Source organism: Rhagoletis pomonella, unplaced genomic scaffold (assembly GCF_013731165.1).
Source record: "Rhagoletis pomonella isolate Grant_MI unplaced genomic scaffold, Rhpom_1.0 Rhpom_scaffold_00002, whole genome shotgun sequence".
Lineage (NCBI taxonomy): Eukaryota > Metazoa > Arthropoda > Insecta > Diptera > Tephritidae > Rhagoletis > Rhagoletis pomonella.
The window spans coordinates 108881619-108908550 of record NW_023458556.1 but is presented as its reverse complement, the minus strand read 5'-3'; the positions used below and the strand labels follow the sequence as shown (position 1 = coordinate 108908550).

Below are 26932 nucleotides of genomic sequence, written 5' to 3'. Positions count from 1 at the left end.
CCAGTGCAGTATAAAATAATTATCGTTTTTTTTATTTTTCCTATAAAAGTTAGAAAGAACATACATACATTTAAATTATGGGACAATTACATGCTGAATAGCTTTCATTGTTGCTTGCAAAATGTGACTTCTCTCTAACTCTCTCTAAATAAATAAAAAAAACCTACCTGAAAATTCAATTAGTAAAAAAGACTGTTACGTTACAAATAGTTTTTCAATGAAGAGTAAAAGGAACTATTTTATTTTATTGTGAAAGAAGGCTGAAAATTCTCCAAGAAAACTAGATTTCCCATTTTTTAGCCTGGTGGATTCCGCGCCAAAAAACGTTTTGATATTTTGAACTGTTACATTACATTAAAAAGTACTGCCGGCTTTGTTTTCATATAGAAAGCTAATCACTAATATTTTTTTTAGTAGCTTCAAAGTAGAGATGGGCGCTGGAGTGATTTTGACCCACGTTCACGCACGCTCACGTTGATGGTTTTGTAAATCGCGCACACTCACGCTCTGTTGTATTTTTTTCAATCACGTTAAGGCACGCTCACGACGCCCAGTTTTTTAATCACGCACACTTCTTCGCTCACATTTTTCTTCAAATTGAAACTTTATTTATATGTACATATAAATTTATATGTTCATATAAATAGGCTTTATCGCACAGGCATTGCAACAAAAGCTTGACCAGTCAATATTCATTCAATGTAATTTTAAAATGACATTATCTCATAATTTTGTTTAAATCGTGTTTGTTTCACCAATCGTGTACGTCTTTGTTCTAGAATTCTGTCTGACACAGAAAAACAGCCTGATTTTTTAAATAAAATCTGGGCTCGAATCGTCACATCCGTTCACGGATCGAAAACGATACGAAAGAAAATTACGTGATACGTCAGGCAGTATAAGCTGAATGGGACAAAGAGTACGTTCACGTATATCATGATCCGAAAAATGTATTTTTACGTGACGAATAGTACGATATCGTATGTGACGATTCGAACCCTGTATTTTCGCATTAATGACTTCAAAAACTGATTCTACAGATTCATACCTGCATATCTTTGAATTCGTCAAAACTGAATAAGGTAAATAGATTAAACAGTAGTTGTTTATGATTTTATTTTGGGTGAAAATACACATTTGTATGTATGTACATTAGGGTGGGTCAAAAAAAATCAAGTATTTTTTTTTTGGATCCGACCCACGAAAACTAGTTCCTAGAAAGTACTTACCAAATCTGAGCTCTTAATATTAACGGGAAGATTATGCTCATCATAGTTTTCCATTTTCAATTTAGTCTCATATAAAAATGGTCATATCTTATCACCAATAGATCGTTAAACCAGTTGCATCGTAAATATTTATAGGAAATTGAACGCTCTACAAAAATGGTCTGTTATACTCTTTTCATTAATCTAACCATTTAAAAGATATTGAAGGTCAAAGATTGAAGTATTTTAAAGAAAATAACTTTTTGTTTGTAACTAACTAAAAAATAATTATTGTCAAATGAGTTTCAATTATTTCTATAGGAAATTGAACACTACAAAAAAGGTCTCATGTAGTTAATCGATTACTCTAACCATTTAAAAGATATTCGCAGTAGAATCCCAATGCCTGATTTTAATAGTTTTTCAATAAATATTTTCCATTCAATTTATGAATTTTGACAATAAGTGAGAATTTGAGTTTGTCAATTTTTATAAATTCAATTTTCAATCAAGTCAATTTTTATAACTTAAACTAAAAGAAAAAATATATTTTTGTATCAATACTGTATTGAATTATAAAATTTCAAATGGCGAAATAGATTTTGCTTCAGCTGATATGTTTGATGATATTTCTTAAATAAAAACCTTCTTTTTCTGAAATAGATCATAAATTATCTCAAAATTCATAAATTAAATGGATAAATTGGAAATATTTATTAAAAAACTATTAAAATCAGTAGGCATTGGAGTTCTACTGCGAATATCTTCTAATGGTTAGAGTAATCGATTAACTACATGAGACCTTTTTTGTAGAGCGTTCAATTTCCTATAGAAATAATTGAAACTCATTTGACAATAATTATTTTTTAGTTAGTTACAAACAAAAAGTTATTTTCTTTAAAATACTTCAATCTTTGACCTTGAATATCTTTTAAATGGTTAGATTAATGATAAGAGTATAACAGACCATTTTTGTAGAGCGTTCAATTTCCTATAAATATTGACGATGCAACTGGTTCAACGATCTATAAGATATGACCATTTTTAAATGAGACTAACTTGAAAATGGAAAACTATGATGAGCATAATCTTCCCGTTAATATTAAGAGCTCAGCTTTGGAAAGTACTTTCTAGAGGTACCTAGGAACTAGTTTTCGTGTGTCGGATCCAAAAAATAAATAATAGATTTTTTTTTACCCACCCTAATGTACATACATACAGACATATCGAACCTTAGCCGTCACAAAGATGGAAGCAAAATTGTTTCCCAAGTTTTAATTTTGATGCAGTAATGCATCTGGATGCTCTATGAACATTTCTGCATCAAAAAGAAAATTTTGAAAAAAATTTCGCTTATATCCTTTTGGCGGTTAGTGCTCGATATGTAAAAATTAAAATAATGCATATATGCACAGTTTCGGTTGAAACCCGAAATAATGCATATGAGAAAAACCGAAAATATGCATATGCACACTTTCGTTTGAAAACCGAAATAATGCATATAAGAAAAACGAATTAATGCATAAATGCACAGTTTCGACTCAAGACCGAAGTAATGCATATAAGAAAAACGAAGTAATGCATACAGGCAAAGTTTCGACTCAAAACCGAAATAATTCATATGACAAAAAGCGAAATAGTGCATACATGAAAACATGAACTTCTTCCTGTGTAGGCCGCCTTCGAGCCCGCTTAGGGATTATAACCCTTACTAAGTAGAACTCTCCTTTCTGGGTTGCCGGAAAAGAGGGGCGGAAGTATTTTTGCGCAGAACTTCTTTTTGCGTAGGCGGCATTCGGTCGCGCTTAGTCATTATAACCCTCACTAAATAGCATTCTCCTTTCTGTGTTGCCGGAAAAGAGGGCGGAAGTATTTTTGTGCAGAACTTCTTCCTGCTCCTACGCCTTCGGCCGGGCTTAGGGATTATAACCCTTACCAAGTAGAACTCTCCTTTCTGAATTGCCGGAAAATAGGGGCGGAAGTATTTTTGCGCAGAACTTATTTCTGCGTAGGCGGCCTTCGGCCGTGCTTAGAGATACAATGCTGTTATCTGTGTTGCCAGAAAAGAGGGGCGGAAGTATTTTTGTGGCGGCGGTGTAGGCGGCCGTCAACAGCGCTTACTAAATAGAATTCTCCTTTGTGTGTTGCCAGAAAAGGGGGGCGGAAGTATTTTTGCGCAGAACTTCTTTTTGCTTAGGTGGCCTTCGGCCGCGCTTAGTCTTTATAACCAGTTGCCACAGCATTTTTTTATTTGTTACCAAAATTACCGGAAAAAGTTACCAAATTCTACAAAAAATTACCAAACTTAATTTATGTGCAGAACTGTACAAAAAATGTCGCTTCCGTTATTTTGGCAGTAAGGGCTCGTTATGTCTGTATATATGTATTCCGAAGATATCAAGCTTTTCAGGCAATCAGTGCTTCATTCACCTCAAATTTTTACGAAAGTTTGTTGAATTTTTTTAAATATTGAACAAAGTTTGAAATTTGAATTTACACGAGTTCTGTTAAAGATGGAACTACATATATTTTTATAAAAAATAACCAAAATTAAATTACAAAAAATAATAATATGTTAAAACTTGTCAAAATATGGTGCGGCTATAATTTATAAATATATCAAAAATTCAACGCTTGAAGGAAAGCGTTCGACTCACACATACACAGGGTGATGACCCCCACTGAATTCCGTAGCTTTTTGAACGTGAACATACATACGTATTTACGTAGAGTTCTACTCCTACGTATGGATATGGTAGATATACTTAGTATTAGCCACTTTCAAGCAGTTTGTTAAAGATCACACAATTCTAAATAGTAACCAAGGAACGCTGGAACAACTTTCGCTTTGCGAAACTTTCAGGATAAAAGGAAACGCTTACGGGCCTCTTACTTATGTGGAATCAGAACCTATATTGACCATTTGACATGTAGGACCAAATCGAAAAAGTTACCAAATTGAAAAATAAATTACCAAATTACCAAACTTGAGAAATAAAGAAAAAAACTACCAATTGTGGTTAAAAATTACCAAAGCGGCAACGCTGATTATAACCCTTACTAAATAGAATTCTCCTTTCTGTGTTGCCAGAAAAGGGGGCGGAATTATTTTTGTGCAGAACTTCTTCCTGCGTAGGTGGCCTTCGGCCGCGCTTAGGGATTATAACTAACCCTAACTAAGCAGAACTCTCCTTTCTGGGTTGTCGGAAAAGAGGGGCGGAAGAATTTTTACGCAGAACTACTTTCTGCGTAGGCGGCCCTCGGCCTAGGGATTATAACCCTTACTAAGTAGAAGTAATTCATATTAGAAAAAATAAAAAGAAATTATCCATATGTATGCATATGCATATGTATGCATAATGCATGCATGCACAATTGCATATGTGAAAAACCAAGTAATGCATACATGCACTGTTTTGATTGAAAACCGAAAAAATGCATATGCTAAAATACCGATATTATGCATATGCATACTTTCGTTTTAAAAGTGAAATAATGCATATGAAAAAAACGAAGTAATGCATATATGCATAATTTCGGTTGAAACCCGAAATAATGCATATGGCAAAAACCGAAATAAAGCATACATGCACAGTTTCGGTTGAAACCGAAATAATGTCTAAATGCACAGATCCCACATGCGCAATTTCGGTGCCCCGACACGACGTTTCATGTAGAAAATCAAGTGTTTTGTCCATCTTTACTTCAAAGTAATACAAGGCAAGCGAAGAGAGGCAAGTATAATGCAAAAAAGTGGTAGTCCTTAAATATCAACTACCCTTTAGTTTCATGTTGGCCTTTTTTAATTTTCATTAATTAAAAGGTGTCTCAGGATTTAGTGAATTTTCATGTTTGAGAGAAGGACGTTCGTGTTAATATTTATTTTGTCTGATACCTTAGAATATGTATGACCCAAATATAATGAAAAATCTGCGAAACCTGAGAAAAAACTCTTTACCCTTAGTTTCGTTTTCGGCGATTTGTGGCATATGCTTTTAAATTAATACATTTTATATAGAGGGACCTGTGAGTTTTTAGTCCTGGGCTCGAGTTTTCTCTCAACGGCCCTAATCATGAACATGAAATGGTATTCTAAATTTGGTCCGATGTTTTCAAGTACGAGAAGAAAAAGATGTAGACCCACATAAATGTTTCAAAATGATCTAGCTGAGTCGATTTATCCAAGTCCATCTGTCTGTCTGTTTGAACGCAATCTAGTCCCTCAGTTTTCGAGATATCCGACTGAAATTTTATAAGCGAGTGTATTTTTATAATGTATTAACCAATTGTCGGAACCCTTAAAAATGGCCACTATAACTTATAGCTCCCACACAACTGATTGCTCATTTTAGTTCTCGGTCCTGGTTGACCATTCTGTGGAAAGGCTCATATGACGAAAGATTTTTGAAGTTTAAATTAAATTGTTAACTTTTTATGTTATCCTTGCTACATCTTTGTAAGCAGCAAATGAAGGAAGAAGAAAAATGTTGTTTATGGTGAATATTAAGACCACTAATTTTACCGATTTTAACATTACCTGTATCGAATGAGACAATTTTTTCGCAAATAAATTTGAACAAAACAGCAGCAAGATGTGGAAACATTGAATGGAATATGAATATTCGTTTTGTAGGGTGGTGTGTTTAGTTGATTAGTATACATTTTACCCACTCAATCAATTAAAACCAATTTTTCATTACTTAAATCGTGAACAACGAAAAAATCAATTAAACATATATCAAATTACTCGAGTAATGGTCATTTAGAATAAGCAGATCAGCTCGCCTCAGCTTATTACGAATTTTTCAGCAATTTTTTCTTGACGCATCAATTAGTTATTGCCTATTGAATTCGCAAGCTCATATTTTACTTTATTTAAACCTATATATCCGACTACAACCGACTTTCTAAATCCGCCACTTTGTGGTCACATTAAGCACTTTCGGCTTAGTTGTTATTTACTTAATACACAGTGGAACAAAAATGAGTTTAAAAAAACCTAGAGTGCGTACTAAGGTGATCCAAAAATGCATATGAAAAAGTAAAGTCGGAATTTTTATGCTCTCACCCCTTAGGATTGTTCTATACCGACAAAAATATACCCTTATTTTTTATTTTGAAATCAAAACATATTTAGAGGTCGCTCAAAGCGCCCAAAGTTGTCCATGTATTTAATATGGGGAAAAAACAACTTTTCGTAGAAATGGTATAGTTAAAAGTCAATATTTTGAAGAGAACCAGAGTTTTCCGATCGAAAAATATTGACTTTCAAGAATTCTATACCATTTCTACGCAAAAATTTATTTTTCCCATATAAAAATGCATGGAAAACTTTGAGCGCTTTGAGCGACCACTAAATATTTTTTTGATTTCAAAAAAAAATAAGGGTATACTTTTTTTTCGATATAGAACAATTCTAAGGGGTGAGAGCATTACAATTCCGACTTTACTGTTTTTGGACCACCCTAGTGCGTACACATGAGGTTTGATAGCTGTTGGCCATGCGAACAATGCCTCATACTCGTTTTACTAGATCAATTTGTATTCTTGAAAAAAAAAATCATGATCAAAAAATCTGAGTATAGCGGCCAAATTTTGAAAATTCATAATTTTTTGGCCTATATTTGCTTTTTATGCTATTTTCAACAAATATAGGCTAAAAACAGCACATTTTCAAAATTTGGAGAAAAAAATTTGGCCACTATACTCAGATTTTTGGATCCTGAAAACTTTCTAGAGAAGACGAATTGATCTAGTAAATCTGAGTATCTTCAATAGAACACCGTGCGACAAAAACAGAAAAATTTCAAAACACACTCACGAAACTATGGGCCAAATATAGTAAAACTGCATTTTTAGTTTTTCACTCTGACGTCAGGATTTTTTTAAAGGACTTTGAAATTTTAAAGATTCAAAAAATGATTTAAAGAAATCAGTGCAATGCAGAATAACAATATAGGAACCACACGAGAGAGAAAATTCTGTAGAACTTAAAAACAATAACGTTTTTTGGTTTACAAGGACGAATAGGTATTGAAAATGCGATTTTAATAAATTGTATCTTTTTAAGTTAATAAAGTTTGCAGGACGAAATTCGATGATGACGTCGTGTATATTAGTCCTGAAACAATTATTTTTTCAAAAATTTTCAAGAATATTTAAGGACAAAATTTGTAAAGGACATTTTCCATACCATTCGCCCATTTGCACCAAAAAATTTATTCTGTTATAATTCTACAGTTTTTTTTCTTTTATATGATACTCTTATTGTTATCCTACATTGCACTGAATTTTTTGAAATAATCATATTTTTTAAATTTCAAAGTCCTTAAAACAATTCTGACGTCAGAGAGAAAAAGTGAGTACGCAGTTTTACTATAATTTATCCATAGTTTCGCGAATATATTCATTTTTTTGTGTGTAAAATTTACTGTCGCAGAATCAAAGACAACTGTTTCGGCAATAACAGAATTTCAGAAATTCGGGTAATTGGCCTTGGCAAGTTGGCATCACTGTACCCTCAGCCCCAAGAAAAAATAAAACATAAATGACTTTAACAACTTTTCTTTATGATTAGCAAGGTGTACTTTTTTAGTTGTTTTCAAAATTGTTGTACACATTCAAAACCAGACTCATTTGAAAGAACGATCCTTCTGCTATAACACGAGTATTTTTTAGTCATCTTACATATCTAAGGTTCTGTTACGAGATATGTATAAGGATTTATATCAGGCACCGAAAATATTCCTTATTTTAAATTTTATTATTTCTCAGCAAAAATGTGCAAGTTTTATCATTAGTACCATTTATAGCCACATCTTTGGCAAACAAAATGAGTCATCGCAGAGAATATTACGTTCAATAGAGAAAATAATTTAAAAATTGCGCTTTAAAAGTTGATTATTGCTTAAGAAAAATTTGCAATTTTTCGACACTACTACTCGAATTTATAGCCACATCCTTGGCAAATAAGATGAGTCGTCGCAGAGATATCGCTACTTCTCGAGATATCGGTAAATTACTGAACCAGTATCTGGATGGCTAAAACCTATATATATATAGTAATATGAGAAATATTTATATTTGACACCGGCCACGCATCCAGGTACAGGTGCGACAAATTTCGTATGTAAAAGTAAACAGGCACTGTTTAATTTGTGTGTAAATTTCCACGTATTAGGAGAAGAAACTGGTTACCACTCTTTATATGCGCAAATTCAAACAAACATTTTTTAGAGCAAATTGGATGCATTTTATGTGTAAATTGTGTAATTGTGAACATTAAAGGCCCTCGGTTCAGTGGATAGCAGTTCGCGCTACCATTGCGCAGGGCCTGAGTTCAAGCCCGCTTCAACCCAACGTCAAAAAATAAAAAAAAAAACAAAAAAATAATAATAATAGCGGTCGCCCCTCGGCAGGCAATGGCAAACCTCCGAATGTATTTTTTGCTATTTTTTCGGTTTTCGCAACTACCTCGAAATTTTGAGGGCGTAGGAGTTAAACGTACCGCAGATTCGTATTCAGCGGGTCTAGATCAGAGCTGGGCGATAAGAATTACGATTACGAAACGATTAGGATTGCAGTAATACCAACAAGCTAAAAAAACAAGATTGCGATTACAGTAATCCATCATCGAACAAACTTAGATTACGATTACAGTAATCGTAATTTTAAAAACGTTAAAATTACGACTACTGTAATCGTTATCCAAGTTCGTTCGAGGAACGATTACTTTAATTGTAATCCTGTATTTTCTGTTATAAGGCTTTAGATAAATACAGATTTTCCTCATATTATCCTCATATTTATAGAATCACTTCGTTTAAAATTACTCAAAAAATTGTAATTAGAACAATTGTAAATTTAAATTTATTGTAATCATTCATCGAACGAACTTAGATTACGATTAAAGTAGTTATAATTTTAAAAAAGTTTAAATTACGATTACTGTAATCGTAATCTAAGATGCCTTCGATGAACGATTACCGAAATCGTAATTTAATAATTTTTGAAATTGCGATTAAAATAATCGAAATCCTAGATGCAATCGATTACACATGTAATCCTTATCGCCAAGCTCTGGTCTAGATACATGTCGGTGGATAGGTCAGGCTAATAGCACACGCTACTTTTTTATTGTGCCGGTGCAATTGAACTTTTTTACATGTACGCGTTAAAAATGTTTTTCCTTAAAAGTGGCAAATATCAAAGAAGAGTTATCCACAAAACGGGATGTTATTGAGGACTAGTTGTTTTCAAAAGAATACTGTTCTTCAAGTATCCCAAAAATCGCAGGCTTATATGCCAATAGTTATGCAGGTAGTCTAAAAGAGGTGTCAACAAGCTCGCATTCCAATCGTTACAAAAGTTTTGTTCTACACTGCGCTTTCCGGGGTCATAAGTGTCAAGAATGTGTTCATGACCGGAATCAACAAACCAGCTGTTCCACATGTTTTTGATTTATTTCCGATTAAACAAGTGCGGAAAACAGTTAAAGTTTATTCAATTGAAATTTCAATTTAGCTTAATAACTACTTTTTCATTTTACATCCTTTGTTTTATTTGCAAAATATGGAGAATACATTACAGATTTGTCGAACCTTCATTTGCGAGAATCTGAAAGCAAAAAATAATTATTTTATGTGTATTTATCGTATGTGGCTAATAAAATTAGCAAATACATAATATTTCTGAAACTTTAGTAACATTTTCCATTTTTGTGTTTTATAAAAATTGCTTTCAGATGTAAACGAATAACAGCCTTATGCAATTTGACTTTTTGCACATTTGTGCCCGAAAAAAAGTCCGGGCTCTTTCGGCCACGAAGGAGAAGACATTTACGATCCAAAAGTCGAACTTATTCGCACTCTATTACCCATTTTCCTAGAGTGATGAACGGTTTCTGGGTGGTTTTGGGCATCCCGCGGGCTCCTGTGAAACAAATCTAAAGACTCGGGAGCTAAGTATGGACGTAAATTGTCTTTTTCACAGATATTATAGTGTAATAGAACATCCTTATGAATATTATGAAAAGGAATGGAGTAAGATACATATTTCATCTCATAGTGTCAGTGCATCAATATACTTGAAATGGCAATGTACTTTCTCTTTTCGAACAGAACTACTTTCAGTGTACATACAGTCAGTCAATAAAGTTTAGGTACAGCGAATTTTTTACAATACGGGCAACTATTTTTTAAATATTTTATTTTTCGATAATTTTTTATAAAAATATGGTAAATTCTACAACAAAAAACCCAAAAATCAGGGTTCCAAACCTTGTGCAAAATTAAAGACAATTCCCAAAAATTTCATTCATATATTGCACTTTTTATTTACGCTCTCTAGAAAGAAGTTGAGTATGCAGTTTTTTAGCCCATTCAATTTTAGTTTGTGGTGGCTAGGACTTACCATTGATTTTTAGGAATTTTTTTTTGTTGAAGGTGTCGCTCATTTTCTCCATATAAAATAATGTTTGATAATTTTTTTATATGGAAAAAATGTGCGACACCTTCAACAAAAAAATTTCTCAAAAATCAATGGTAAGTCCTAGCTTCCTCATACTTGCACTTTATTATACTAGAATTGAATGGGCTAAAAAACTGCATACTCAACTTCTTTCTAGAGAGCGTAAATAAAAAGAGCAATATTTGAATGAAATTTTGCAGAATTTTCTTTAATTTTGCACAAGGTTTTGAACTTTTCTTTTTGGGGTTTTTGTTGTAGAATTAACCATATTTTTATAAAAAATTAGCGAAAAATAAAATATTTAAAAAATAGTTGCCCGTATTGTAAAAAATTCGATGTACCTAAACTTTATTGACTGACTGTAAATCAGGGATCACACGATTTGTACATTTGTACACTTGTGGTGTTGTCTACAAATACTGATTTCCGCTCAATAACAACCCAGCAAACAACACCACTCTGTAACTGTGAAGATGTACAAATCTGTACAAATGTACAAGTCGTGTGATCCCTGCTTAAGAATATATTTAAGGGTAATGAAATTGAGCAAGCAAAAATTTAAATTGGAACTCTATTTAATTTTGAATTTTATACGACTCAAATCTCTCCGAGCTAAAAACTGATTTTCTTATAATACCGTTTAGTCATTGTTGCAGATTTCCTTTGCCATTCTCGAAACATTGAAGGATTCGTATATGTTTTGAGCGAGTCCTCACACGATGTCGTTGATGAGAAGCGCCTTGGTACATTTTGCAAAAGTTAGAAAGCAGCGTATATTATACCACCTGTACTCGGGTCAAGCTTTAACTCAGTAACTTCACAATGCCTAATTTTTTCGTATAAGCTGGTAAACAATTGCGTGCTATAACTTTACGGTTTTTGAATTTGGAAAAAGAGTTTAATAGCAATATCTTGATGAATTTTAAATTACTTCAGTTTTATGAATCAGAAAAGATCTTAGGGGCAACTGGCCCAACTGTGTGAAAACTACTTCGGAGCTCAAAAGGAATTTAGAAGAAAATATGCAACTGCTCAAGGCTGGCGCAATGACATATCGCTTTTAAAATCGGATGTCAAACAAGCAGGTTATAATAAAAAAAATGCGTGTGTAACACCGTACACATGATAGAAGTGAAACTTCTTAAAAAAGGTGTGAGTACCAGGTACCTACTCACGAAATTGGATGTGTAAACATATGTTTACGGTTCGGCAAACCATTAGGCAATTGAGTTACATACATAGGTTTGGTTAGAAATCAAACAATAATTTCATTTCATCTTATTAATTTTCTGATATACATATAATTTATTTATTCATTTTCCGGTAACACCACCTTATATGAATTCGCGCTTCTAGCATCCATAGGACCGGGTTGTAATGGAAGTAATTGTATGTTTAACAAATAAAGTAAAATGTTTATAATACAATCAATAGATCCTTACGAATTCGCCATTACCAAGGCACTAAGTAACGTACGCACTTTTGTTTGCAAAATGCATTTATTTAAGTTGAAAGAAGACAAATTTCTTTGTTCGGCATTTACTCTTACTGGCTTTCTATCTTCCAAGGCGAATTCATATATTCTTATCACGAATTCATATATTCATGTGGTAGCAAGAGCATAAAAACATAAAATTGTCTTATAAATTAAAAGCATAAGTATCACATGTATGCGTAGTCCAATTCACGAAATCATTTCATCGATCTGAGTAAAAACTAAGTGCATAAACTCTATTTCGCGTTAATTGTAATCATGAAATGGTGTTCATTCATTCAGTTTCTACTCAAACGCATGAAATGATTTCATGAATTGGCCTACGCATAATGGTAGTAAATGACAGAATGAATTACAACAAACACATCCTTTTGACATAATGCAAGCCGAAAACGTTGGTTCAAATCAATCCGCATTCAAGTTGGACGTTTTGCCCACAAACATTGCAATTTTGCGAGCAGTCTCATTGTAAAATCTCATTTTTACAATTTCATAGTTTCGGCTTACATTTATAAAATTCAACGAAAGCACGTACCTATTTCGGCTGAGTTATCCATTTTCGGTTATTTAGGGTACAAAATAAACGCAAATTAAATGAGTTTGTACAACATGGCCATTAATGTAGCGATAAGTTGTACAACTTGCCAGAAAATCCAAATTTTTTGATCTTTCATACAACCAAGACCTACATTCATTCAACAGGCCCACAAACGGTGCAATCTGGAGCAAAATAACACCAAGTTGAACCAACGGTCGCTACGTTTATGGCTTTCTTTAAGAAACATCGGGCGAAAATTTCAACTGCTCCTGTAACACTACCTTATATAAGTTGGCCTTGCTATCATCCTCACATATGTATGTTCATCAGAGTATACCAACGAAGGACGAGTTAATACAAGGAGATAGCGAGAGCACAAAACTACTCCAGAAAATTACACGCACAATGACAAACATGAACAAATGTCCACACATAATTTTTGACAATCAGTACAGTTCGCATTTATATCAACGAGCAGCTTAATAATAATAATAATAATAATAATAATAATAATAATAATAATAATATATATATATATATATATATATAATAATAATATTAGATTTGTTTTCGTTTGTACTACATATGTGCATACATACATGTACACAAACATATGTACATACACAAACATATGTACATACGTACAAATATATATACAACCATTCAAACATATGTACATACATGAAAACATTACTGTCCATAAGTACATACGTACATATGCCCATCAGTACATCAACGAAGCCCGTTTGCTTCATCATAAATATATCCATACAAACATATGTAGATATGTACGAATGGATGTAGTTACGCGAAGCACGCTTGCATCATTTATACATATGTGACACGTAAAGTTAAAAGGGACCTACGCTCAGAAAAAAAGATTTCGAGAAAAACGACGTTGAAGTTTACCAAGTTGATTTTGATGCTTCTGAACGTTTTGATGGATTGAAACTCATTACTCGGGGGTTTTCGGGGTCGCTGATTACGAATCCGATGTTGGTTTTCCAAAATTCAAAATGGCGGATCCAATACGGCGGATGACTTTTTTAAAAATTGATCGGAATCGCTTGAAACTCGTTACTCGGGGGTTTTTGGTGTCGCTGATTACGAATCCGATGTTCGTTTTTAAAAGTTCAAAATGGCGGATCCAATATGGCGGAAAAAATTTACAAATTTTAAAAAAGTCATCCGCCATTTTGAATTTTGAAAAACTAACATCGGAATCGTAATCAGCGACCCCGAAAACCCCCGGGTAACGAGTTTCAAGCGAATTTGATTACCAGAGTAATTATATGTAAAAAACAAATTTTTAGCTGCATTTTAACATGTCAAGGAAATAAAAAATTGAGAACATCAGCGTTTTTATAAAAAACCGACCAGCGCGACATCTAAGAAAACTTTTTTTTCAAAATAAAAAACACGTTTGTCTTTTTTTATCACAAATAACAATAATTTGAGGTAGCGTTTATGAATTTCCAAAAAAAAAAAATTTTTAACCACTCTAGTATACATATATATATGTATACATACATACGTGCATTCAAACATACATATATACATATGTAGGTACTCGTACCCGTCATATGTCGCTTTATTTCTTTTTTCCCCTTCCCTATACTACCTATATCTTCCTTCTCACTCATGTAACGTTTTCAGTTTTAAAAATTTCTCTCTCCATTTTTGCCATACCGCCGCCTAAGAAGTTTCACTTCAAGAAGTTTCACTTCAAAAAAAAAATTTCCGTTGTTTTAGAAGGATAAAATATTTTATTTATGGTGCCGGAACCCTCTTATTATAAGCTTTAAGTATAGGGGTAGACCACAACCATATCAATCAAAGTTTCAAACTTTATACACAATTTAGAAAACTTCAACAAACCTTTTTATCGAAATTTTTAGCAAACTTTCGTGTATGTTTGAGCGGCAAAAAATTTTCTTTGGCTTTTAACAATTTTCTTTCCTTGACGGTATTTTGCAATTTTTTTTATATTGTCTTGCCGAGCTTAATTCTATTCGTTCAGTATTTTTTTCATAAATGTTCCATATTGCTTCATACGACCCACTAATTGGTAATACATAATGGTTACTTTTTGATTTTCTAATAGAATGCTTACCAATAACAAATAAAACAATTATATATGGTACCAGAAAAACTCCACCTCCATTTTCGTATGCAATGAAAGGAAATCTCCATATGTTACCCAACCCTACGGACACTGATATACAAGACATTAAGAAGTCGAATTTTCCTGACCAATTTTCTCGATTCCCTTTTTCGTCTTCTACATCAACTTCAGTTTCTTTTTTTATTTCCTTTTCACAGTTTTTCTCCATTTTGAGGTAAATTACAATCGGCCAAAGCGTTTGAAAGCTTAAACTAGACTAAAGGTATTTTTATTTCAATTTAGGTTGTAAACTTAAACTCTGCGGGTTTTCACATGAAAAAAACGTCATACGGCAGACGCCGTAAGTGTAATAAAGTAAAACGTGAATACGTATGCGTCGCATTTTATTACTAACAACTTTGATATAATAAATTCGACATTCGATAGAACGATTAAAGAATTCCAAAGCTTCCTACTGATAACTATGTACACTCTGCAGCAGTTATTTTGTTTTCTTCTTCCTTTATAGCCCTCTAATCGCCTAAGTTAACTTTAATCTGTTATAACCTAGGATTACAAATACATATTTACATGTGAGGAGAGGATGAGGAATGAGCGTGTTTGATAAAATTTTGTACAAAAAGTGTTCGCAGGGAACTCCAAGAAAAAAGAAATTTGTTCTGGGGAAAAATATCCATACATACATACATGTATGTATATATGGAATATTCCACGACAAAATTGGTTTCTAAATTTTCAGTACCACATATGAAAATTCCATAAATTCCATATCGATGGCTGAGTGCAAGATCGACATATCTCGGCAGCCAGTTCGAAAACGCCCTATCTCAGAAAACTTTTCAGATTTCGGTTCAAAAACGCCCTATCTCAGAACATTTTCAATACATTTTCATTTGAGATAGGGCGTTTATGAACCGAATTCTGAGATAGAGCGATCTTTAACCGAATTTTGATATAGGGTGTTTTTCAATAAAATTCTGAAATAGGGCGTTCTTGAAAATTTTTCTGAGATGGGGCGTTTTCGAACTAGCAGCCGAGACATGTAGGTCGATCTTCCACTCAGCCATCGATATACAGTGACTTATTCAAGTGTTCACATGTTGATTTTTTTAATATCCGCAATGTTTTCAAGATAAAATTATTTTATTGTTAGGGGTCTCCATCTAAAGTGATAAAGAGATAAATTGCTTAAATTAATCAGCTTATCCGCATTCTTACATGAACGAAAAAAAATAATATGAATGGTAAATAATTGCATAGAATTGTTTATTATTTAACTTATATGGCTGATTCCGTTTCAGTCTTACCCCGTCCATTGTGTTCATTTATTTTTTATGTGTTCGTAGCAAAACCGACCAGCTGGCAAGTTATCAGGGTTGAATTTTGCTGATATGTATGTATACATTTATCCACCAAAATCGGTTGATAAAGTGATAAACCTTGGTTAAATAGATTTCCATACAAAGTATGACAGTTCATTTATCAAAATGATAAGTTTATCATTTTATCAAGTTTATCAGCAGTTTATGATTTTAAGTGAGCGTTTGTTAATGAGTAATGCGTTATTCGCCAGAAATCGCAAATTTTAAAGACTTCTTACTTAAATTTGCTTCAGCAAACACTTCTTTATTCTTTTCTGTCCCTTTCGAAAATGGTTTTTTTCTCTTCTTCTTCTTCTTTCAGTATAAATTTCATCTACCCATGGTGTGCATGGGGCTCGCATGGTGTGGTAGATAATATCCGAAGCCTGTCGTTGAAATTTCGCTTAAATGTCATAGGTTTCGGTATTCATTAATAAAATTTGTAGTATATTGTTCCTTTAAATTACAATTTTTGCTTAACCTTTTTTCTAGGCTCAGGAAACGAATTACCTAAAGCGTCCTCCGGTATTTCCCTAAATGGAATTTTCACTACAAAGCTTCCATCTGCCAGGCGTCGCATATTTCGCTCGTAAGTTTTTTGAAACGATATCAATTAATGAACGCAAATCGTTAAAATTTTCTTTTGCAATGGTATTAATGTTAAACAACACCTTAAGATGGTTATTTATCCTTTTGCATAGGAGTTCCCAGGCGAGATTGTAATTAGTTGAGGTAAACTCCAATGATCTAATTACCTCAACAGCACCTCCATCTAAGGCTGAACGAAGAGAATGAAACTTATTGATATCAGGTATTGGCGCGTTACAGTGGATCAGAGAGACGAACATGTCTCCAAATTCTAACCATTTTAAATACGAACAATTAGTTAAAGGAATATAAATTGCGACCCCCTTGCAAACGAGGCAACTTTAAATTCTAGGGTTATAGGTTAGAAATAATAGGATTCGGCGTACTTCCCTCGGTTCGGCTTCTCCACGTGCTATCGTCTCAATGAAGGCCTCCAATAGTAGGTAGCAGTACGTTTCTCCGAATATTTGCAGATCAATTGCCACGGTCACCAGTTTGTTAATGAGTAATGCTTTATTCGCCAGAAATCGCAAATTTTAAAGACTTCGTGCTTTAATTTGCTTCAGCAAAAACTTCTTTATTCTTTTCTGTCCCTTTCGAAATTGTTTTTTTTTCTCTTCTTCTTGTTTCAGTATACATTTCATCTACAATAGATAGATACGCAGCGATGCCAGCGTGTAAAGTATAATAAGTTCTTAATATTATAGTTTCGCGGTTGTGGCATGAACATCCCAATTGTTTTATAAAAAAAATGGTTCATGCTTTAACCCATCGGTTCCCAATGCACTTAAGTATGTAATTAAATACATGTACACAGGGCCGCCAAGAGAAAATCCAGGTCCAGTACTAAATACTACATACATATGTCCGAATTTCCAACGTTGTCATGACATGTCCCTCATTTACTTCAAGAGTGTCATAACTCAAAAAGCGAATCTCGAGAAAAACGACTTTAACCCACAGTAAAAGTGAATACATATTTTGTTCTAGTGAGATACTAGACCTGTTTTTGTACGCTCTATCTCAGCAAACATTGAGGTTAGTTATCGATTAGAGAATGATTAGAGAACTAGCCACATTCTCCAATCTCAAACGTTAGATAACGACTCGAAAAACTATCGAGAATCATAGCGATCTCAACAAAAATGGGACATAGTTCTCGACTCGAGAAAATATTAGTTCTCTAATCGAGTTCTAATGTTGATCTCTAATGGGATTCGAACGTGAATTTCAAACTGATTTTGCTTTATTAAATAAAACGCTTTGTTTGTAAAATTTTTATTACATGTATTTACAGTAAAATAATAATGAATTATTAGAACTTAAAAATAATTTATGCTTCATTCATTTGGAATATTGCTTATTTACATTTATTTTAATTTGCTTTGTTTCTCTAATCGTTCTTGAATCGAATTCTAATGTAGTTCTCTAACGTCGTCATCGACTCGAGAACGATTAGAGAATTACCCTAGTTATCTAATGTAGAAATCTAAATTTCTCTAACGTTAGAGACTGTGTTTGCTGGTATCCAGTAAAAATCAGTGGTGATATTTTGTACACAGTTAGCGACCACCCATTAGTGCTATTCTCTAAATTTTGTACCGACCGACAATCACCGTCGCAGTCATCGCTTGCGTTTGCGACAATTTTATTCCGTAACTATATCGTAGCGATAAAATTCGTTTATATTTTTTCCGATGATTGTCGAAATAAAATTAGAAAAAATATGAAGAATGAATTGAAATATGTATTTCTTCCACTTTCTCTCAATAGCTGCTGTAGCCGAATGGACGCATGTTCGACTGCCAACTGGTTGGTCATAAGTTCAAATCCTGTGATACGGATCATTTTTCCTTCTTTTTTATTTATTATTATTTATTATTTTTTTTTATTTACCAATTTAAGGTTAAGTAATTAGTAGAATAAAAGTACCCAACAAACATTTAGGTTTGAATTCAACTTGAGTTTAAGTTGAAAACTAAGGTATTTCTCAAATCTCCAACGTTGTTTCTCAAGAGTACCTCAAGTGGAGGATCATAGCGTTCTCCACAAAATGGAAATATGACCGTTTCTCAAGTTTAGCTTTTTCTCAACTTGAACTCCAGTGTGATTCTCCAATTGGTATCAAACATATCATTGAAATACTGAAATTAAAATAGTACAATAATTTATACTTTTTTGATTGAAACGATATAGATAAATTTAAATTATTATTTTTTATCTTTGTACTCCTTTTGTAATATGTAGTTAATCAATATCACATTAAAATTCAGGGGTTTTAATGATTCCCTTTTTCCGTTTACAGTCCAACAGCAAGTCTACCACTTGACTCACTTCGCGTTTTATTGAAGAAATTATTTACTTTTTTTTTGTGATTTTCTTCTTCATACAGCTTTAGTTTTCCACTTGATAATTAAAAAAATTAAAAATTCGTTTCTTTTTATGTATCTACGCGTCGATTTTATACATTCAAATGCATATGTTTTGCCAACGCTGCCACTTGCATATTTTTGTACATTAAAAGCAGTGCTGCCATGTTTGGGAAAATTGTTTTTCTCAAGTTCATTTCAACTTGCAGTCCAAAGTTAGAGATGAGTTGGATAATGATGTTGGATGTCAACTTGAGAACTGAATTTCCCCAAGGTTGGAGAAATATATTTTTGCAGTTAGTTGGGTATTGATGAATAATTGACTTCCAGAATAGATATTTTTCTTTTTATGAAGATGAGAGATATTGTATTGTATTTTAATTGCTTTCTTTTATTTATTTCTTTGTAAGTTTACTATTTACAAAAATTGGTATTAAATATTATATGTATATAATAATAAAAGGAACATACGGCTATGACAAAAAATACGTCGTTAGTCGGAACTTAACTGATGCATTCTTCTTATCCTTCTGTAACCGCCCTGCAGTGAAAAATTATCAATTGTTAAAAACAATCAACTTATAGTTAGCTTTTTGGCGGGACGTGGATAAATACCTCACTTTTAATTAGCTATGACAAAGCCAACTTAGAGTGACCTCTAAAGTCGTGCAGGCATCATGCAAACGCAATCAGGAGTTTGTTTTCTTAAGAAGTTTCTATTTAAAGTCCTCATACAAAAACTACTTTGAATACATTCTTTCTTCACTTCACAAATTCTTTTTCGAATTCAGGACAAATAAAATTAAGTTCGAAATTTTATATTATCATTTTGATGTTATATCTGACGGAATTCCAATATAGGACCACCTACTGCAGAATAAGTAACCAAATGAAGAAGTATGCAATGTTGAATGTAAATCTATATACATAAAAATGTTGCGTTCCTTTGTCACGGTCGTCAAAACTCGAGAACGGCTGAACCGATTTGAATAATTTTTTTTCTGTGTTGTTCGGTATATTACCAGGACCATTTATATTACAAACCTTTGGAGGGTTGCCACGTGTTTGAAAATTCTTAATTAATTAAATTTGTCATATAACTGAAATATTACCATGCGACTATCAAGATAAAGAAGGTTACAAAGGCTTAGAGTAGAAAAGAATTTTGAAGAGGGTTGAAACCTGTCTGAGAATTTGAAACTCAATTATAATATATTCAACAACTTTTAATGAGTTTGAGGCCGTTTTTAATGAAAACTGTGCTAAGTTCGCCTTGTAAATTACCGTTGCTTTTTCCACTTTTTCATTTGTTATGCCTACACAATCAAGCGCAGCTATTCGCTGCAATTCACTTGATCATGTGGTTGTTGGTTTTGTTGGTTTTTGCTAATACAGTGCTATCTGGGTCTAGTGAACTAATTAAGGCAAGACCAGTTCATAGAAAACAGATTGTTCACTATATCCAGATTGAGTTTTTTGTTCTTTAAAATCAATTTTATTGCGCAGTGCGTCTTTTAAAGTTAGATTTTTAAGAACTCTGAAATGTCGTATTTTCCCTCACCACTTGTTTTCTGTTGTTGCGGTATCGTTGTCGTCAAGGAAGCGTGCAGCCTCGATGGGGTCTGTCCATAAGGCCAGAGGCGTTAGCAGGGTGGGGTTCAGTGGGCATGCGAAGATATGCTGCGAGTCATGGGCGTCTCTCCTAATGCCGGGAATTCATTTGGCACATCTGCATTTATTCTGCTCAGGTATAAGTTCAACCTGCTGCAGTAGCCAGATCGAAGTTGGGCTATGGGGTCCGAGTCTCCCGAGGCAGACGAAGCCCTGTCTCGTCCACATCTGGTGGTTGCGTGCCCAGAACGGCATTCACTTCGTCCGTCAGTTCATTTAGATGCCTTCTGACGTGCCGTCGCGAGGGTCCTTCCGCAAGGAGATGTCTGTTCGGGTGCCTAACACGGTGAGACCCTACTAGGAATTGCTTGCAGAGCATTGTGTTATGCTCCTTAATCGGGAGCATATGGGCCTTGTCGGCAAGGTGATGTTGCGGCAACATCAGAAGGCATCCTGTCGCTGTCTGAGTGCCGTGTTTTGGCAGGTCTTCAGTTTCTTCCACTGATACCCAGTTGCAGTCTGACCTCCTTCGTCGAAGTGGTGAAAAGCGTTGCTGAGGATTTTGTAGGGGAGAGGGTTAGGCTCCGTGCAGTGACGAAGCGAGAAAGCTCGGCGAAATAACCATTATCGAGCAATCGTCAGTATAAGAGACAATCGAGACTGCCTCTGGTGGTTGAGGGAGCTTAGAAATGCAAAAGTTGAACAGTAGTGGGGAAAGGACAGCACCCTGTTGAACTCGCTGTTTTATTTTCCTAGGTTTGCTCGATTTGTCCCTAAAGATCACTGACGACCACTCAGGTGATTCGCATCCCACCGTTTGTCTTTTAGTAGCGTTACTTGAATAGTTCTCTTACATGGGGGGTTTCGGTTAAGGCCACGAATTATTTGGGAGTTTATGGCGTCAAGTGCTGTTGTTGTGCCGTGCACTTTACGGAACCCATGCTGATGCTTCGCTGGGGTCCAGTGATTTGTGTAGTGCGGGAGTAGAAGGGCGTCTAGTGTCTTCGCTACCGGGGAAAGGTGAGCTATCGGGCGAGAAGGCTCTTCTTTGTTGGACGGTTTCCCCGGTTTAAGCAGTGGAACCACTCTTCCCGTTTTCCAGATGTCTGGTACGATGAGAGTGGCCACAGGTAGGTTGAGGACCTTGGTTAGATAGTCCACTCCCACAGGACCCAAATTTTTGAGCATCAGCATGCAAATTCCGTCGGGTCCAATGGCTTTGGAGACTTTCGCCTTCCCGATGGCTATCCTTACCTCGTCGCTGGAGAAAAAAGAGGCGCACTTAGTGTTGACAGTTTGGGCAGCCTTCTGGTCGCTCTACGTTTGGCTTTGTCCGCCGGAGGATGCAGTATGAACTGTCGGCTAAAATAGCTCGCGCATCGCTCCGGGTCCGACGAAGCGTGGTCGCCAAAAGATATTTCAACTCTGTCATCACGCTTCGTCGGATTGGACAGTGACCTCACGGTTGACCAAAGCTTGCTCACACCAGAGGCGAAGTTACAGGTCTTCAGATGGTCTCCCCATTTCTTCCGCTTATCTACGTTCACTAGTTGCCGAATCTCCGAGTTGAGATCCCTGATACGGGGATTTACGGGATCGGCCTGGCGAAGGGATTACCCTTTTGGTTATTAAATTTGTCGTTATAGTTTTGAATTTGGAAGGAATTGGTTTTAAATTTTGTTCACTCTACAAAGACTCAAAATTGTTCACTCTATAGAGTACTCAATGGAAAAATTTTCGTGTTCACTCTTTCGAGGTGTTCGTAGCATCGGGTGTTCACTCCAGCCAGATAACACTGTAATTCTATTTTTAGAATGTTTAACTTTTAGGTGTGCTCGTCCTTATGTTATTTGTTTTTGTTATTTTATGGCCTTATAACAATTATATTCAACAATTTTTAATGAGCTTGAGGCCGTTTTTTTAATGAAAAACTTATTGTGGAAAAGCAACAATAATGCGCAAAAATGGTAGACGTGATAGCTATTTCGGAAATCACCACATTTCCTCATCAGACTTCTTTCAGTAGGCTTCGAACCGACGATCCCACTGACTCAGCCAGTTGCCTGCTCACTGTGCTAAGTTCGCCTTGTAAATTATCGTTGCTTTTTTCCACTTTTTCATTTGTTATGCCAACACAATCAAGCGCAGCTATTCCGCTGCAATTCACTTGATCATGTGGGTGTTGTCAATTATAATAGATTGACGCTTAAGCAGGGATCACACGATTTGTACATTTGTACACAAAATGCCAAATTTAGATTTGTCCACATTTGCGCATTTGGATAGCGATGTACAAATGATTTGTCTTGCGATCAGACGATTTGGCTGCCAAAGATCCAAATGATTTGGCACACATTTGCGCACAGCAGTAAAGTGACAAATATTGTCCACATTCATTCACACGATTTAACCATTTGGTCATAAATACTTAAACAGCTGATGCGGTGTCAACCATACTTTTGCATTTATGATTTCGTGAGATTTGAAGTGAAGTAAACAAATATAATATATACGCACAGGTACTCAGAATTTTGAATACACCCTCAAAATCTGGGCTAAAACTACGCATTTTTCATAGGTTGCCCGATGAAAAATACTTACATATGCCATTTAAGAAAAAACATTTCGTTGTTTACAACCATTTATAAATGGTAATTTGTCTTGAGAATGGCCACCCTATGTATGTATGAAGTCTACCACATATTCGCGTTTTTTAGTAGTTTTATTTTTGCTCAACATAATTTTCTTAATTTTAAGAGCAAACATTGTCCAACACTAAACACTAACAACAGGTAGAATGGGAGGATAAAATAAACTGTAAAATATTAAATTTTCTCAATATTAAATTTTTCGACATCAAACGTGGTTTTATTGTGTTAAATTGCAAAATATATGATTTATAAAAAGAATTAATAGCGAAAATGATAAAAACCGGCGATTTTTGTGAAAGGATTAGCAAATTTCAGTGCATCTAAAATTTCTAAAGCGTTGTTTACTTTTACTTGAGAATTGTCAAAATCGGCAAATCCCAAGTAGCATTTCTGGAACGAGCCACATTTGTTCGCTACATCGTGATGTGATAAAAAGAAAAGCTGGCAGTACTCCGCAAGGTTGCAGAAATCTTTCAAAATATGTTCGAAACTGTCAAGGAAAAAAATTGCCAAAACTCAACGCAATTTTTATCAACTTCAATCTTGCACTTTATTAAACTAAAATTAATTTTGTTTTAGATTCTAATTAAAATGTTTGCAATTTAGGTGAAACCTTGCAATTTTTTTTTAATTTTTGTACAAAGTTTAATCCAAAACCTGAGATCTACCACATTTTTTTGAAATCCACCACATTTTTTTCCAGATTCTACCACACAATTTTTTTTGAGACCCATCACTGATTCCTTTGCCATTTCTTAAGCAAAGCGAAATGTCTTATCTTGAATCACATACATATATGCGTATTTTTCACCGGGTAAACAGAAATAAAGTTGCGAGCAAGTATACCTGTGCGTCCCCCTTTGAAAAACGCGGTTTTTGACCTTAAGCCAGATTTTGAAGGTGTATTTAAAATTCTGAGTATCCAGATTTTACTACTTGAATAGACCTACGACAAGTATGAACCTCGAAAAAACTATATAAATTTTTTTTGTCACACAGTGTAATTTAGGTCGTCTTTAATAATCTGTATATCGTCGTTTAACGTACAAAACCGCGTATCAACAGAAAGGCAAAACCGCGTACGTGAAGTTGCAAAAATTATTTTCTAGAGAGTAAAAACACTCATGTTTCAAAATGGTTCTCTTTTTTATAAAGCAATCGCATTTCTGGATAGTATATTTCAGGGCGAATGGATAAGGATTTAGCCAACAGCTTCTGTAAGCAAATCCAATTTTTGGCAGCAAATGTCAGTTACGCGATTTTGCAGAATGACGATACACGGTTTTGTACTTTATACGACGATATGCATGTATGTATATGTGTATAGCCAGCAAAAACTGCGGAAAGAGATCCGAAAACTGAAAGAAAGGTGAATAGGAAAGTGTCACGAAGGGTTGTGAAACGAATACTTTTCCGGTTGGTTTTCTGAAATTTCTCATTCTGAACTTCACATATGCTTTCTCATAGTTAATTTTACTCAGAAATTAATTATACTTTTATAAATACTTTTTAATATGTTCGTCTGCCGGCATAAGAACCTGGGACCTCATGAAAGCTTAAAAATAGTCGCACACTTCTCTGCACACTCAGCTACAGTCGAATACGTATATGTACATGTTTCAAATGTTCAGTTTGAGCAAATATTTTAAAATTATTGTTTTCAAATAACGTGACATTTTTCGGTAGTTTTCGGATACGAATATTATATTAAATATTAAAATTTTGCCAAAATTGGAAAATACAAATGTTCACAAGCACGCTCAACAATATTTGTATATTTGTCAATGTCATTTGTCAGTCCCCTTTCAGACACGTCAAGTCTTGCTTTCAAGTCTGCTCGTTCGTAGGCGAAGGCGGTGGGAAGAGAGGGGAAGAGTACAGATACCTCCGTACCGTCAATTCGTTTCAAGTTTTCTTGTCTCTTTTGATCTTTTCGTTGCTTCCCATTTAAAGAACCAAGGACTTGAATTCAATTAAAGTTGACGCGTGTGGAAGCAAATAGAAAACACAAAAGAGAATGCGAAAAAAATTGCTTTCAAGACTTGACGTGTCTGAAAGGGGACTCATCAAGTGGCAAATTAGATATTTGGTCATTTGCTTAATTTTTATTTGGCTTATGTAGCAGCATTGCGTTCACACGATTTGGCCACCAGGGTTGTTTTTCATTTCCCAACAGAAGGCAAATATTTGGTTTTTTTAGGAGGGCTGCAACCTATTTGAAAATTTTAACTCAGTTAAATTGATAAAATAAATGAAATATTGCAATGTGGGTAACAAACTTTAGGGCTGCATTTCTTTATTCATTCTGAACGTTTGGAATAAACCTTTTTGTTTACTTATTCTCTAGAACGTTCCAGATGACATGTTAACGTATATTTCAAACGCATTCTGTTTATTCCGGCTGTGAAATGGGATTATCCGGAATGTATAAAGAAACGCAGCCTAGATTTTTGAGAAGGCTTACAGCCGAAATATATTTGAGGAGGGTTGTCATCTGTTTGAAAATTTAGCTAAATTTAATTGATAAAATAAATAACTTATTAAAATGTAGGTATCAAATTAAAGAGGTTTAAGAAAGATGACTGTTGGAAATATTTTTGAGGAGGGTTGCTACCTATTTGAAAATTTGAACTCGAAAGCTCAGTATGTTGCCGTAGGTCGTACCAATGTATTTTCAATATAAACCGATAAAATAAATAAACCAATGAAAAATTAGTCCTTCGTCAAATATTTATTTTATATTATTATATATGTATGGATATGTGCAAATGTAAGGCGAAGACGGAATATTACTTTAAGTGTTTGTGACGATGGGTGATAGCTGATGGTTGTTAATGGTTGAATACGAGAAATGTGATCGCAGCTCTTTTCAATAGAATTGGGTTCAACCTCAAAGCAGTAAGACTGTTTGGAAGGGAAACTCAACGATTGTTAATTTGGCGGGAAAAGTTTATGACAGTTTCTAATAAATACAAGTATACACCCAATTTGCCAAACAACGTCGTAACGACGTCGTTTCCGACTCGTTTTGGTGAACAATTTGTTCGCCGGCGACGGTCGCAAACGACTCGCCGGCGAACTCGCCGTCGGATGAAAAGCACACTTCGCCGCCGGCCGCAAAAAAGGACTCGCTAGCGGGTAGCAAAAACGATTTACCGGCAGGTCGCAAAAACGACTCCCCTGCAGCCCGCAAGAACGATATACCAGCGAACTGCAAAACGACGCTCAAAGTTGCTAGAAAATTAAAAACAATTTTTTTAGTTTAAAATAGTTTAATTTAATTCATTGAATTTTTTTCAAAGTTTTTTAAATATACATAAATACTTAAATATTAATAAAAAAGAAAAATAAGGTAAACATTCACTCATAAAATACAAACAAAAATTTTAATATATTTTAATATAATATAAGTTTTAACAATTAATTTTTTTGTTACTTCATTTTAGTTATCTTTAAAATTAATTAAAATTGGGTTTATTTTTTCACAAGGACCATGTAGTTCAAAATTAAAGCAATGT

At 34.3% G+C, this 26932-nt stretch overlaps 1 protein-coding gene across 1 annotated transcript in view; it reads right to left on the bottom strand.

Annotated features, from left to right (window-relative positions):
• Positions 1-26932, bottom strand: part of LOC118756896 (sodium-dependent nutrient amino acid transporter 1-like) — a 111212-nt gene that overhangs the window by 69517 nt on the left and 14763 nt on the right. The gene's annotated exons all lie outside the window — the stretch shown is intronic.